Source organism: Microtus oregoni, unplaced genomic scaffold, assembly GCF_018167655.1.
Source record: "Microtus oregoni isolate MIOR12 unplaced genomic scaffold, Mior012 000045F_ref0000178, whole genome shotgun sequence".
NCBI lineage: Eukaryota > Metazoa > Chordata > Mammalia > Rodentia > Cricetidae > Microtus > Microtus oregoni.
In genome coordinates, this window is record NW_024543219.1 from 15866165 (window position 1) to 15879786 (window position 13622).

Below are 13622 nucleotides of genomic sequence, written 5' to 3' on the forward strand. Positions count from 1 at the left end.
TCTAAGTTTTGACAATTATTGATAAGGCTTTTATGATCATTTGTATGAAGGCTTTTGTGTTTACTTTGTTTTCATTTCATTTAGTTAAACACCAAGGGATATGATTATTTACACAGAGGAGATCTAGTTTGAGAGAAGAAAAGGCAGACAAACTGTTACCCCCCATGACTGTGCTATTTTCTCTACCATCCACAGCGAGAGGCACTCAGCTGCTGCACGTTCTTACAGACCTTGCAGCAGGTATGAAGTGGTACCTGGTTGCTGTTTTAATTTGTAATGCCCTAGCAATAACTGTTGACAAATTACCTTCTATATGCATAAGCTCACAGGGCGTGGCGCTCTGGAAGGCGTGGCCTTGTTGAAGTAGGTGTGGTTTTGCTGAAGGAAGTGTGTCACTGTGGGGGCGGCCTTTGAGACCTCTTTTATTTTAGCTTCACTCAGTGTTACAGCTGACTTCCTGATGTGGGAGTGTCATATATCAATCTGTTGATTTCATTGGTTAAGCAATAAAGAAACTGCTTGGCCCTGATAGGTTAAAACATAGGTGGGAGGAGTAAACAGAACAGAATGCTGGGAGGAAGAGGAAGTGAGCTCAGAGATGTCATGCTCTGCTCTCCTGGGTAGGCGTGATAGCTTTGCTCTCTTGAGGCAGACACAATGAACTCCGACCCAGGATGGACGTAGGCTAGAATCTTCCCGGTAAGCGCACCTTGGGGTGCTACACACAGATGGTTAGAAATGGGCTAAATTAATATGTGAGAATTAGCCTAGAAGAGGCTAGATAGAAATGGGCCAAGCAGTGTTTAAATGAATACAGTTTGTGTGTTGTTATTTCGGACATAAGCTAGCAGGCGGCCGGGGTGCTGGGGACACAGCCCCGCCGCTCCTATTACAACAGAGTGGCGCCCAGACGTGATGGACTAAATCCACTTAAAAACCTGAGAAGGCTTAAAAATAAGGGAGAGAGAGTGGTTTGCCAAACATTCTGTAGGCTATTAGCCACACCTGTTGCAGATTTCTGGTCTATGTCTAGGTGGTGTTACAATCTGCTGTGGGCTTGTCCTGCCTCTTTAAGAGACAAGCCCCACCTACTCCCCCTTCCACCAAGGCAGGTGGATTTTCTTCTGCTTCCAGTCTGTGCTCTCTTTTTCCTCCCTCTTCTGAAGAGGTGGCTGCTGCCTCTGCCTCTTCTCCTCCCCCCTCCCTCTCCCCCTTCTCTTTCCTTGCCATCTATAACCCACTATATAAATAAACTATAATAAACTAATTAAACTATACCCCCCCCCCAAAAAAAAATATGGGAGAGAGAGTTTAATACAGATTTTTGCTATTTGTTGGTGGCGTGCTGTAGAGAGATTTCCTGATTCGGCAACAGCAGCAGAAAATACGCTGTGTCATTTTGAAGTACAGCTTCTTGGGGCTGTGCTGCCAGCGTGAACTCTGGCTTTAAAGCATTTCAATGGCTTTTATGGGACTGGATGTTTGTGTTCCTGCGGAGACCAGAGAATTTTGATACTGTATGCTATTATGCTCAGTTTGAATTGTTTGAATGCTGAGGAAGGAGCAACAGCTGCTAAAAGATGTTTGTTTATAAATGCTGCTGAATTAATCCAACATAGATATTTTGAAAATGCCTTGACTTTGAAATTTGGATCTAAGGACATGATGCTTTGGAAAGGAGTTTCTTATTTTGTTTTCACAGAGGATGAGACCCTGTTCATTCTATTCCGATATGGTATGATGGACCACGCCCTCCTGAAGGGTTGCTGTGAACATCTTCAGAAAATTGCTTCGCTCAACTGCCAACTGAGATGAAACTAGCACACAGGTTATACCATGACAGACCTAATTAACGACGCCCCCATTCAGCAGGAAGCAGTCTGGAGGGAAAAAACTGCGCCCATATTCCCAAATATGGTTTATAAACGTTCTTTAACATTTAAAGGGGGATGTGATATAGATATGAATAATTTGTCTTAGTATAGATTTTGCTTTATTGATAGAAATTTAAGGTCAATTTTGTTAATATGTATGCATATTTCTGCTATTGATTAAGATATTGTGATTGTATAGTTCATTAAAAAATGTAATGTATAATTAAGAAATATAGGTTAATGGATAATCATTAGTAATAGTCAAGCTTGTAGTCATGTTAGTTAGATTTTCTAGATATATAGAGATACATTTCAGTTAGATAGACATTCTTCATATCTTTCAAAGACTGCAGAATAGGGCATTTAATGTTTTGATAACTTAGGGTTTTTCATGACAATGAGACACTCTGCTCCTGGCAGCACCAATCTACTTCAAGAAGAAGATGGGCATCGAAGAGGATCCTAACGGAGTTTGATAGCCATTTGGGCAAGAAACTGTTCTTGCCTGGACTATTGCATAAACTGGACATAGGGAATCCGCAGAGAGAGTACTGCTAAACTTGCCTAAAGGTGAGATGGTCTTTTGGGGTTCCTGATTCATGAAAGAGTCTGCAAGACCTTCAGGACAAGCAGATAGTGACTGCCTTTGAAATTTCCTGCTTTGTGGAAATGTCTGCTGGGAACTATGGGCCTGTAGGCCTAAGATGGATGCCCCAACGGTACAGAGGGACTTTGGGTGACTGTACAGGCAGCGAGATGTCTCTGTCATTTCTAGAGTTTGAAAGTTGCTTACTTTTTGTTTGCTTAGGTAATATTGTATTCTTCTGGAGTCTTTGATGGAGTTGAAGAATAGATAATTATATTTATAGTTTTCCATTGTTATGATAAAAGATAAAATAGATATAAATATTGTAACTGTAATTCTTGCTTGATAACTGTTTTTTTTTTTTTTTTTTTTTTTTTTTTTTTGGTTTTTCGAGACAGGGTTTCTCTGTGGTTTTGGAGCCTGTCCTGGAACTAGCTCTTGTAGACCAGGCTGGTCTCGAACTCACAGAGATCCGCCTGCCTCTGCCTCCCAAGTGCTGGGATTAAAGGCGTGCGCCACCACCGCCCGGCTTTGATAACTGTTTTGTTATATGTAATTTTGCTATGTTAAAGTTAAAGCCTTTTTTTGTTTAAACAGAAAAAGGGGAAGTGATGTGGGAGTGTCATATATCAATCTGTTGATTTCATTGGTTAAGCAATAAAGAAACTGCTTGGCCCTGATAGGTTAAAACATAGGTGGGAGGAGTAAACAGAACAGAATGCTGGGAGGAAGAGGAAGTGAGCTCAGAGATGCCATGCTCTGCTCTCCCAGGTAGACGTGATAGCTCTGCTCTCTGAGGCAGACACAATGAACTCCGACCCAGGATGGACGTAGGCTAGAATCTTCCCGGTAAGTGCACCTTGGGGTGCTACACACAGATGATTAGAAATGGGCTAAATTAATATGTGAGAATTAGCCTAGAAGAGGCTAGATAGAAATGGGCCAAGCAGTGTTTAAATGAATACAGTTTGTGTGTTGTTATTTCGGGCATAAGCTAGCAGGCGGCCGGGGTGCTGGGGACACAGCCCCGCCGCTCCTATTACAACAACTTCCTGTTGCTAGAAAGATATAGGGCTCTCAGCTACCTCTCTAGCATCGTGTTTGCCTGCATGTCACCATGCTTCCCGCCATGATGATAAGGGACTGAACCTCTGAACTGTAAGCGAGCCATCCGAAATAAATGTTTTCCTTTGTAAGAGTTGCCATGGTTATAGTGTCGCTTCATAGCAATGGAAACCCTAAGACACTTAGCTTTCTTCTTTCATTTGTTTCCTTTTAGAGAAAGCCTGACTGTATCCTCGAGCTGTTTGGGAATTTGCTGTGCTGTCCAGGCTGGCCTCTAACCAGACATGACCTTCCTCTTTCAGTCTCCCCAGTGCTGGGATTACAGTTGGGAACCACTGTGCTCAACTTTCCATCTTCTTGGTTGCAGTGCCTCTTAAGATCCTTGCCTGTAGTTTAATCATATTACACAGTGGTTTCAAGTTTAAAAAATACTTTTATCATATGTATCCTTTGTAGTATTTTCTTTCAGAGTTTTTCACAGATCCAAAAATGTTAATTTAAGTCTAAAGTTTGAATTATTTCTATTATGGCTTGTGCCTCTGCTGTTATAGCTAAAAGGTCATTGCCATATTAAAATCACCAAAGTTTATTCCTGCTGTCTTGTAGGCATCTTGTAGGCATTTTTTTTTGCACATACATTTAAAGTCTAGATTCTACCTGAGACAGTTGTTAAGGATGTAACAGCTCATCTAATTGCTCAAGGACCATTTTTTTCTGTCTTTTGTTTGCTTGGTTGGTTTTGGGTTTTGGTGCTGGAGATTGAAGCTAAGCCTTTGTTCGTGCTAGATAAGCACTCTGTCACTGAGTTCAGGGGTAGAGGTCCTGCAAAGAGGCTCTGGCAATGCATTTCATAGATCTGTGAAGATGAAGGCTAAGGTGCATCGAGACCGTAGGATATTGGAGATACTAGGACCGTGGAATAATCACCAGGGAAACCTGCAAGTGTGGAGTGGAACTGGCCCATGAAAGGGCTATGTTTTCTGCTAGAAGGGTCTGCTATTCAAGCCCTCTGAAGCCCAGATGATTCTATCATGAGCTCCAGATGCTAGACATGGAGCAGAAGGATTTAGTGTTTGTCTTCTGGGTTTTGGTTTTACTGTGATCCAGTCTTTCCTTGCTATGCTCCATCTTCCCTGCTGGGATATATGTTTATCATGTGCCATTGCATACTGGAAGTATGTAACCTGTTTTTTATGTGTTATTTATTGTAGATTTCGTGTGTGAATATACTCTGTGTGCATCATTTGCACTCCTCTCTCTTCCTCCCACCCTCTCCCATGTCCCACTAGCCACCCCCAATCATAATCTCTCCTTCTATAACTGTAAATATAAATATTTTTGTATGTATGCACACACACACACACACACATATATATATTACACATATGTGTATATCCATACAACCTACTGTGTCTAATTCGTGGTGATACTGTTTCCACATGCTTAGGGCTGTGCACTTAGGATGGGATCTATCACTGTAAACCGATTCACCCTCTCAGCAGGGGACTTGTGAAATCCTCCATCTACACTGGCGAGGGAATGAGTGGTGAAGTTGAGATGGTTAATATTGTCAACTTGATAGAATCTAGAATTTTTTAGGAAACAAACTACTAGATTGGGTTAACTGAGGTGGGACGACCACACTAAATGTAGGCAGCATTATACCGTGGGGTTCAGGAATGAATAGAGAGAAGACCAGGAATTCATCTTCTCTGCTTGCTGACTGTGGACACAGTGGGGACAGCTGCTTCATGCTCTTGTCACCATTATGATGGCCTCTATCTTCCAACCATGTCCCCACATAACCCACTTCTTCCATTTCCTGTCTTCCCACTGATGACATTTTGTTAGGGAACCATATTCTTCAAGGCATGATGTTTCTTACAGGCCAACCTCCATTGCCTTGATTCCAGGTGTCAGCAGCCCTACAACTCACCTGTCTCTGCTACTGTTTGCAGTCAGCTCTATTGTAGGCTGACTTATCACCATAAAATAAGAGGAGAATAAGGGATGTCAGAAATCCAGAATTCTCATCCTCACCCGCCCCAGCCTTTCTCTACTATATCGTACTTGACATGTGGGCATATTTTCCAAGATTCCATAGGGGATTAGAGTCTACAGGGAAAGGTGCAGATTAGTCTAACTGATCCTGCAGAGTAAATTGGAACACTAAAAAGATGAAAAGTGAAACTGAGGGAGGGAGGGAGAGAGAGAAAGTTGCGGGGTTGGATTCGGCCTTTAGAACTCTGTGGGCAATGCATCTTGTCCTGACAGGTTCATCGCTTACTCGGTTGGGGAAGCCCTTTGTAATAACTGGGCATGGTTCAATACGCCTGCCTCTAATTACTCCCCTGGAAATTACATCTTATTTTAAATACTCAGTATACCTTTATTAGCCTATATTTAGGACTACCTCCAAAATATTAATCCAGGAAAGACGTCATAAGATAGATAATAGAAACTTGGCAATTAATAATGAAATACTTGGAAGGAAGCAACTTAGATCAAGACATCAGTGAGATCTGCCTACCTGCTTTTCAGAAACCAGTGATTGGAGTTTGTCTGGCAGCAGTTCAGACCCAGGGCAGCAAGCAGTTCTAGAGAGAAGCGGGGAAGGTGGTAGGGTCAGAGCAGATGTTATTCAGAAATCTTTGCTGTTTCCATTTTTTTTTTGTGTGTGTGTTTGTGAGACCAGTTTTTTTTTATTTTTAAAACCTGGCCTGGGTCTGGAAAAGCCTGGGATAAAACCGGACTCTCTGAACATAGCGGACAATGAGGACTACTGAGAACTCAAGAACAATGGCAATGGGTTTCTGATCCTACTGCACGTACTGGCTTTGTGGGAGCCTAGGCAGTTTGGATGCTCAACTTACTAGACCTGGATGGAGGTGGGGGGTTCCTTGGACTTCCCACAGGACAGGGAACCCTGATTGCTTTTCGGGCTGAGGGGGGGGGGGACTTAATTGGGGGAGGGGGAGGGAAATGGGAGGCGGTGGCTGGGAAGAGACAAATATTTAATAAATAAATAAATTAAAAAAAAATTAAGAAATGTTCGTCATGAAATAGCCAGCAGAGGGCTCTCAAAGGAACTTGAGTGCTCTTAAATATTCATGTGGTGTCTAAGCACTGAGTTCTTTTTATTGAACTCGTTAAAAAGGAAAAACAAAATGAACTGGTGAATGATCGCAAAAGACTAAAGCCACAGCACACGTCACAGCGTTGACCTCCCCAGGGACCCAGGTGCCTCAGTACAGACACAGCGTTGACCTTCCCAGGGACCCAGGGGCCACAGCACACGTCACAGCGTTGACCTTCCCAGGGACCCAGGTGCCACAGCACACGTCAAGCGTTGACCTTCCCAGGGACCCAGGTGCCACAGCACACGTCACAGCGTTGACCTTCCCAGGGACCCAGGTGCCTCAGTACAGACACAGCATTGACCTTCCCAGGGACGCAGGTGCCTCAGTACAGACACAGCGTTGACCTTCCCAGGGACGCAGGTGCCTCAGTACAGACACAGCGTTGACCTTCCCAGGGACGCAGGTGCCTCAGTACAGACACAGCGTTGACCCTCCTAGGGAACCAGATACTTCAACAACAGGCCAGTGGTGGCAAATGTCTCCAGTCCACAGGTGGTTTCCTGCAGCCAGTTGTAGGCAGTATTGAGGTTCCTGCTTTTTGGATTTTGAAGCTGGGGGTGGATGGTGATGGCTTGTGCATGCACATGTGGACATGTTGGAAATACACTTACTATAGGAGGGAGTCCCTTTCCGAATAGTTTTTATTATTATTTCCCATAATGCATAAATGTGTGAATGGCTTACCTGCATGTGCATACGTGCACCATGTTTGTGCATGTATTCTTAGAGTCCAGAAGAGGCTGTCAGAACTAGAGTCACAGGTGGCTGTGAACTGATCCGTGTGGAGTTGGGGAACCAGAGCCACGTCCTGTGCTAGAGCAGCGAGTGTCTTTAAACGATTGAGCCATCTCTCCACCCTCCTCCCTTTTCAAGGACTTAATGAATTTACCAATGAACTGAATCAATATGAATAAAGCTGGTCACATATGAGGGCTGTGGGCTCTCTTCCCCTTCCATGTGGGGACAGAGGGTGGACTACCAGGTTCTTAAACTTCCTTCTGGGAATCTGGAGTTAGCTGCTCCATTTTTTAAAAATTTGTTTTATTTTTTGAAACAATCTTTTTTTTTTTTTATTTTACATACCAATCCCAGTTCCCTCTTACTCCCCCCGAAACTTCCACTCTACCCTGACACCCCATCCATTCCTCAGAAAGGATGAGGTCTCCCATAAGGAGTCAACCAAGTCTGGCACATCCCTTGAGACAGGACTAAGGCCCTCCTCCATATATCTAAGTTGAGCAAGGTATTCCTCCATAGGGAATGGGTTCCAAAAAGCCAGGGATAAATACTGGTTCCACAGTCAGTGGCCCCACAAACTGCCCAAGCCACACAATTGTCACCCACATTCAGAGGGCCTAGTTCAGTCCTGTGCAGGTTCCTCAGCTGTTAGTCTAGAGTCAGTGAGCTCCCACTAGCTCAGGGCACTTGTTTGTGTGGGTTTCCCCATTATGATCCCTTTGCTCATATTATCGCTCCTCCCTCTTTATGACTGGCTGCATCTGTTTCCATCAGTTACTGGGTGAAGGTTCTTTGATAACAATTAAGGCAGTTGTCAATCTGCTTACAGGGAAGGACAGCTAAAACGCTATTCTCCACTATTGCTTACATTCTTAGCTGGGGTCATCCTTGTGTATTCCTGGGAATTTCCCTAGTGCCAGGTTTCTTGCTAGACCCATAATGGCTCCTTCAATCAAGATACTTCTTTTCTTGCTCTCCCCCTCTGTCCTTCCCCCAACTCGACCTTCCCAATCCCTAATGTTCTCCTTCCTGCTCCCCTTCTCCCCTTCCCACTCCCCTTCCACCCTCCACCCTCCCTCCCGTACTCCCATTTTATTCAGGAGATCTTGTCTATTTCCCCTTCCCAGGAGGACCCATGTATGTCTCTCTTAGGGTCCTCCTTGTTTCCTGACTTTTCTGGGGTTGTGGACTGTAGGCTGGTTATTCTTTGCTTTATGTCTTATATCCACTTATGAGTGAGTACATACCATGTTTGTCTTTCTGGGTCTGGGTTACCTTACTCAGGTTGTTTTTTTTTTTCTAGTTCCATCCATTTGCCTGCAAATTTCAAGATGTCATTGTTTTTTTACCGCTGAGTAGTACTCATTGTGTAAATGTACCACATTTTCTTTATCTATATTCTTCAGTTGAGGGGCATCTAGGTTGTTTCCAGATTCTGGCTATTACAAATAATGCTACTATGAAGACAATTGAACAAATGTCCTTTTGGTATGAGTATCCATCCTTTGGGTATACAACCAAGAGTGGTTGGTATTGCTGGATCTTGAGGGAGGTTGATTCTCAATTTTCTGAGAAACAGCTGTACTGAATTCCAAAGCAGCTGTACAGGTTTGTACTCCCACCAGCAATCCCACATCCTCTCCAGCATAAGCTGTCATTAGTGTTTTTGATCTTAGCCATTCTGACAGGTGTAAAATGGTATCTCAGAGTTGTTTTGATTTGCATTTCCTTAATGGCTAAGGATGCTGAACAATTCCTTTTGAGATTCCTCTGTTGAGAATTCTCTATTTAGGTTTGTATCCATTTTTTTTAATTGGATTATTTGGTATTTTGATGTCTGGTATTTGAGTTCTTTGTGTAGAGATCAGCCCTCTGTTAGATGTTGGGTTGGTGAAGTACTTTTCCCATTCTGTAGGCTACCATTTTGTCTCGTTGACCCTGTCCTTAGTTTTACAGAAACTTCTCAGTTTTAGGAGGTCCCATTTATTAATAGTCAATCTCAATGTCTACCGAGAAATCTACTGGGGTTCTATTTAGGAAGTGGTCTCCTGTGCCAATGCGTTTAAGGCTACTTCCCACTTTCTCTTCTATGAGGTTTAGTGGCTGGCTTTATGTTGAGGTCTTTGATCCATTTGGACTTGAGTTTTGTGCATGGGGATAGATGTGGATCTATTTGCGTTCTACATGTCGACATCCAGTTATGGCAGTACCATTTGTTGAAGATATTTTCTTTTTCTCTATTGTATAATTTTAGCTTCTTTCTTAAAAATCAGGTGTTCATAGGTGTGTGAATTAATATCAGGATCTTTGATTCAATTCCATTGGTCCTCCTGTCTTTTTTTTTATTCCAATACCATTTTTTTTATTACCTTAGCTCTGTAGTAGAGTCAGAAGTAGAGTAGAAGTCAGAGATTGTGACGCCTTTGCAAGTTCCTTTATTGTACAGCATTGTTTTGGCTATCTTGGGTTTTTTGCTTTTCCATATGAAATTGAGTACCGTTCTTTCAAGCTCTGGGAATTTTGATGGGGATTGCTTTGAATCTGCAAATTGCTTTTGGTAAAATTGCCATTTTTACTATGTTGGTCCTACCTATCCAAGAGCATGGGAGATCTTTCCATTTTCTGATATCTTCAGTTTCTTTCTTCTAAGACTTAAAGTTCTTATACAGATCTTTCACTTGTTTGGTTAGAGCCACCCCAAGATATTTTATATTTTTTGTGACTATTGTGAAGGGTGATGTTTCTCTGATTTCTTTCTCAGCCTGTTTATAATCTGTACATAGGAAGATTGCTGATTTTTTTTTTTTTGTTAATCTTGCGTCCTGCCACATTAAGGTGTTTATCAGCTATAAGAGTTCCCTGGTAGAATTTTTCAGGTCACTTATGTATACTATCGTATCATCTGCAAGTAGGAAGGTTTGCCTTCTTCCTTTCTAATTTGTATTTCCTTGATCTCTTTCTGTTGTCTTATTGTTCTAGCTAGAAATTTGAGTACTATATCGAATAGATATGGAGTGGACAGCTTTGTCTTGTTCTTGATTTTAGTGGAATTGCTTTGACTTTATCTCTAGTTTGGTGTTGGCTGTTGTCTTGCTGTATATTGCCTTTATTATGTTTAGCTATGAACCTTGTATCCCTGCTCTCTCCAAGACCTTTATCATGAAGGGGTGTTGGATTTTGTTGAAGGCTTTTCCAGCATCTAATGAACTGATCATGTGGGTTTTTTCTTTCAGTTTGTTTATGTGGCGGATTTCATTGACAAATTTGTATATGTTGAGCCATCCCTGAATCTCTGGGATGAGGTCTACTTGATCATGGTGGATGATTTTTTTTTATGTGTTGTTGGATTCGGTTTGTCAGTATTTTATTGAGTATTTTTACATCAGTGTTCATGAGAGATATTGGTCTGTAATTCTCTTTCTTAGTTGCATCTTTGTGTGACTTGGGTTTCGGGGTAGCCTCATAAAGAGTTTGTCAGTGTTCCTTCTGTTTATATTATATGGAACGATTTGAGGAGTATTGGTATTAGCTCTTCTTTGAAATTCTGGTAGAATTCTGCACTGAAACCGTCTGGCTCTGTGGTTTTTGGGGGAGGGGTTGACTTTCGATGACTGCTTATATTTCCTTACAGGTTATAGGTCATTTAAATTGTTTACTGGCTATTGAATTAACTTTGGTATGCAGTACCTAATCTAGAAAATTGTTTATTTCCTTTAATTTTTCCAATTTTGTGGAGTACAGGTTTTTGAAGTATGAACTAATAGTTCTCTGGATTTCATCCGTGTCTGCTGTTATGTCCCTCTTTTCATTTTTGATTTTGTTAATTTGGATGTTCTCTCTCTGCCTCTTGGTTAGTTTGGATAAATGTTTGTCTATCTTGTTGATTTTCTTAAAGAACCAACTCTTTGTCTCATTCACTCTTTGTATTGTTTTTTTTTATTTCTATTTCTATTTGTATTTTCGTTGTTTCTATTTTATTGATTTCAGCCCTCAATTTGATTATTTCCTGGCATCTACTCCTCCAGGGTGAGTTTACTTTTTTTTGTTCTAGAGCTTTCAGGTATGCTGTTAAGTTGCTAGTGTGAGATTTCTCCAGGTTCTTTATGTAGGCACATAGTGCTGTGAACTTTCCTCTTAGCACTGCTTTCACAGTGTCCCATAGGTTTGGATATGTTGTGCATTCATTTTCATTGAGTTCTAGAAAGTCTCTAATTTCTTTATTTTTTTCTTCCTTGGCCCAGGGTGATTCAGTTGAGCATTATTTAATTTCCATGAGTTTGTGGGCTTTCTGCAGTTAGGGTTGTTGTTGAATTCTAACTCTAAGCCATGGTGATCTAATAAGATACAGAGGGTAATTCCATTTTTTTAAAAAAAATCTGTTGAGGTTTGCTTTGTGAGCAAGTATGTGCTCAATTTTAGGGAAGGTTCCATGAGGTGTTGAGAAGAAGGTATATTCTTTTGTGTTTGGGTGTAATGATCTATAGATGTCTGTTAAACACATAACACCTGTTAGTTCCCTTATTTCTCTATTAAGTTTCTGTCTGGCAGACCTGTCCATTGGTGAGAGTGGGGTGTTGAAGTCTCCCACTATTAGTGTGTGGGGTTCAATGTGTGATTTTAAGCTTTTGTAATTTTTTTTCTTACAAATGAAGGTGCCATTATATTTGGGGCATAGATGTTCAAGATTTAGGCTTTAGATGGATTTTTTCCTGTGACAAATATGCAATGTCCTTCCTTATCTCTTTAATTTTAGTTTGATGTCTATTTTGTTAGCTATTAAGGTAGTTACAGCAGCTTGTTTATTAGGTCCATTTGATTGGAATATTTTTTCCCAACCCTTTACTCTAAGGTAACTTTGCAGTTGAGCTGTTTCTTGTATGCAGAATAATTATGGATTCTGTTTTCGTATCCAATATGTTAGGCTGTGTCTTTTTATAGATGAATTGAGTCCATTGATATTAAGAAATATGAATGACCAGTGATTGTTAGTTCCTGTTATTTTTGGTTTTGTTGTTGTTTTTGGTATTGTGTGTGGGTTTCCCTTCTTTGGGTTTCGCTGGTGTGGGATTATTAAAAGCCTTGCTGGGTATAGTAGTCTGGGTATCCATGATCTCTTAGTGTCTGCAGAACATCTATCCAGGACCTTCCGGCATTTAGAGTTTCCACTGAAAAGTAGGGCGTAATTCTGATAGATCTGCTTTTTTATGTTACTTGGCCTTTTTTTCTTTGTCAGCCGCTCTGTGTTTATCTGAAGTCTGTGTGAGTGGATTTGGATTATATTTTATGGGACTTTGTGGCTGCGACTAACTTTTTTGAGTGTGGTCGTGGGGATCACCTCAGGGCCTTGTGCATGCTAGGCAAGCACTTTATCACTGAGCCCCACCTGCTGTCCTAGAACTGTTGAAGAGTAGAGAACCTTTCAGGGAGGCTCGCAAAGAACAGAACACTATAAAAGCCACCTTTGTCCTTACCTGTGAACGGGTTTGATGCCAGCATCTTTTTCTTCATTTCTGGAACTCCCAAATTTGCAGTGTTTCTCTGATATATTCTGGAGCAAATTTAAGTGGTTTCTAGAAGCAATGAGCTTTTAAACCTCCCTTAACCTCTCGATTGTCACAATGGGCTCAGATGGAGCCACACTACTGATATGTATTATGGATATATGGCATGTCAGGTATCCAGTTCCTTGCTGTGCACCTGCTCATGGACTCTCGTTAAATCTTTGAAACCCTTCTTTGGTTGTTCTGACACCTGTGACTTCACCAAGTACTCAAACCCACCTTCTCACAGGTGGGTGTACACTGTCATGACTGTTAGCTTCCTTATGGAGGTTGATTTCATACTAGTGAGGTGTGAAATTGAAAGATTGCATACCTCAGCTACTACTAGTGAGTGTGCCTGTTACAGTCTATTGTTCTCTAACACTGCTATGATTATATGATTATGCCAGAGGCCTTTTTTTTTTTTTGATGCCTCTGTTGTCTTACTCTTTTACTGTCAGGCCATTTGCATTTTTGTTTAGAATATGCTTCTTGAAGCTGATGTAGAGCTGCTTCCCTCTCCAGTCTCCCCATCTCCACGGTTAGTTTTCCTCATGTTATTAACTGCTTACATCTTACATTGGTACAGTTGTGATGTGGGAGGTCCTTCTGTTTGTGTTGCTTTCATTGGTTAATGAATAAAGAAACTGCCGTGGCCTTTTGCTTATTGGCTTTTAGT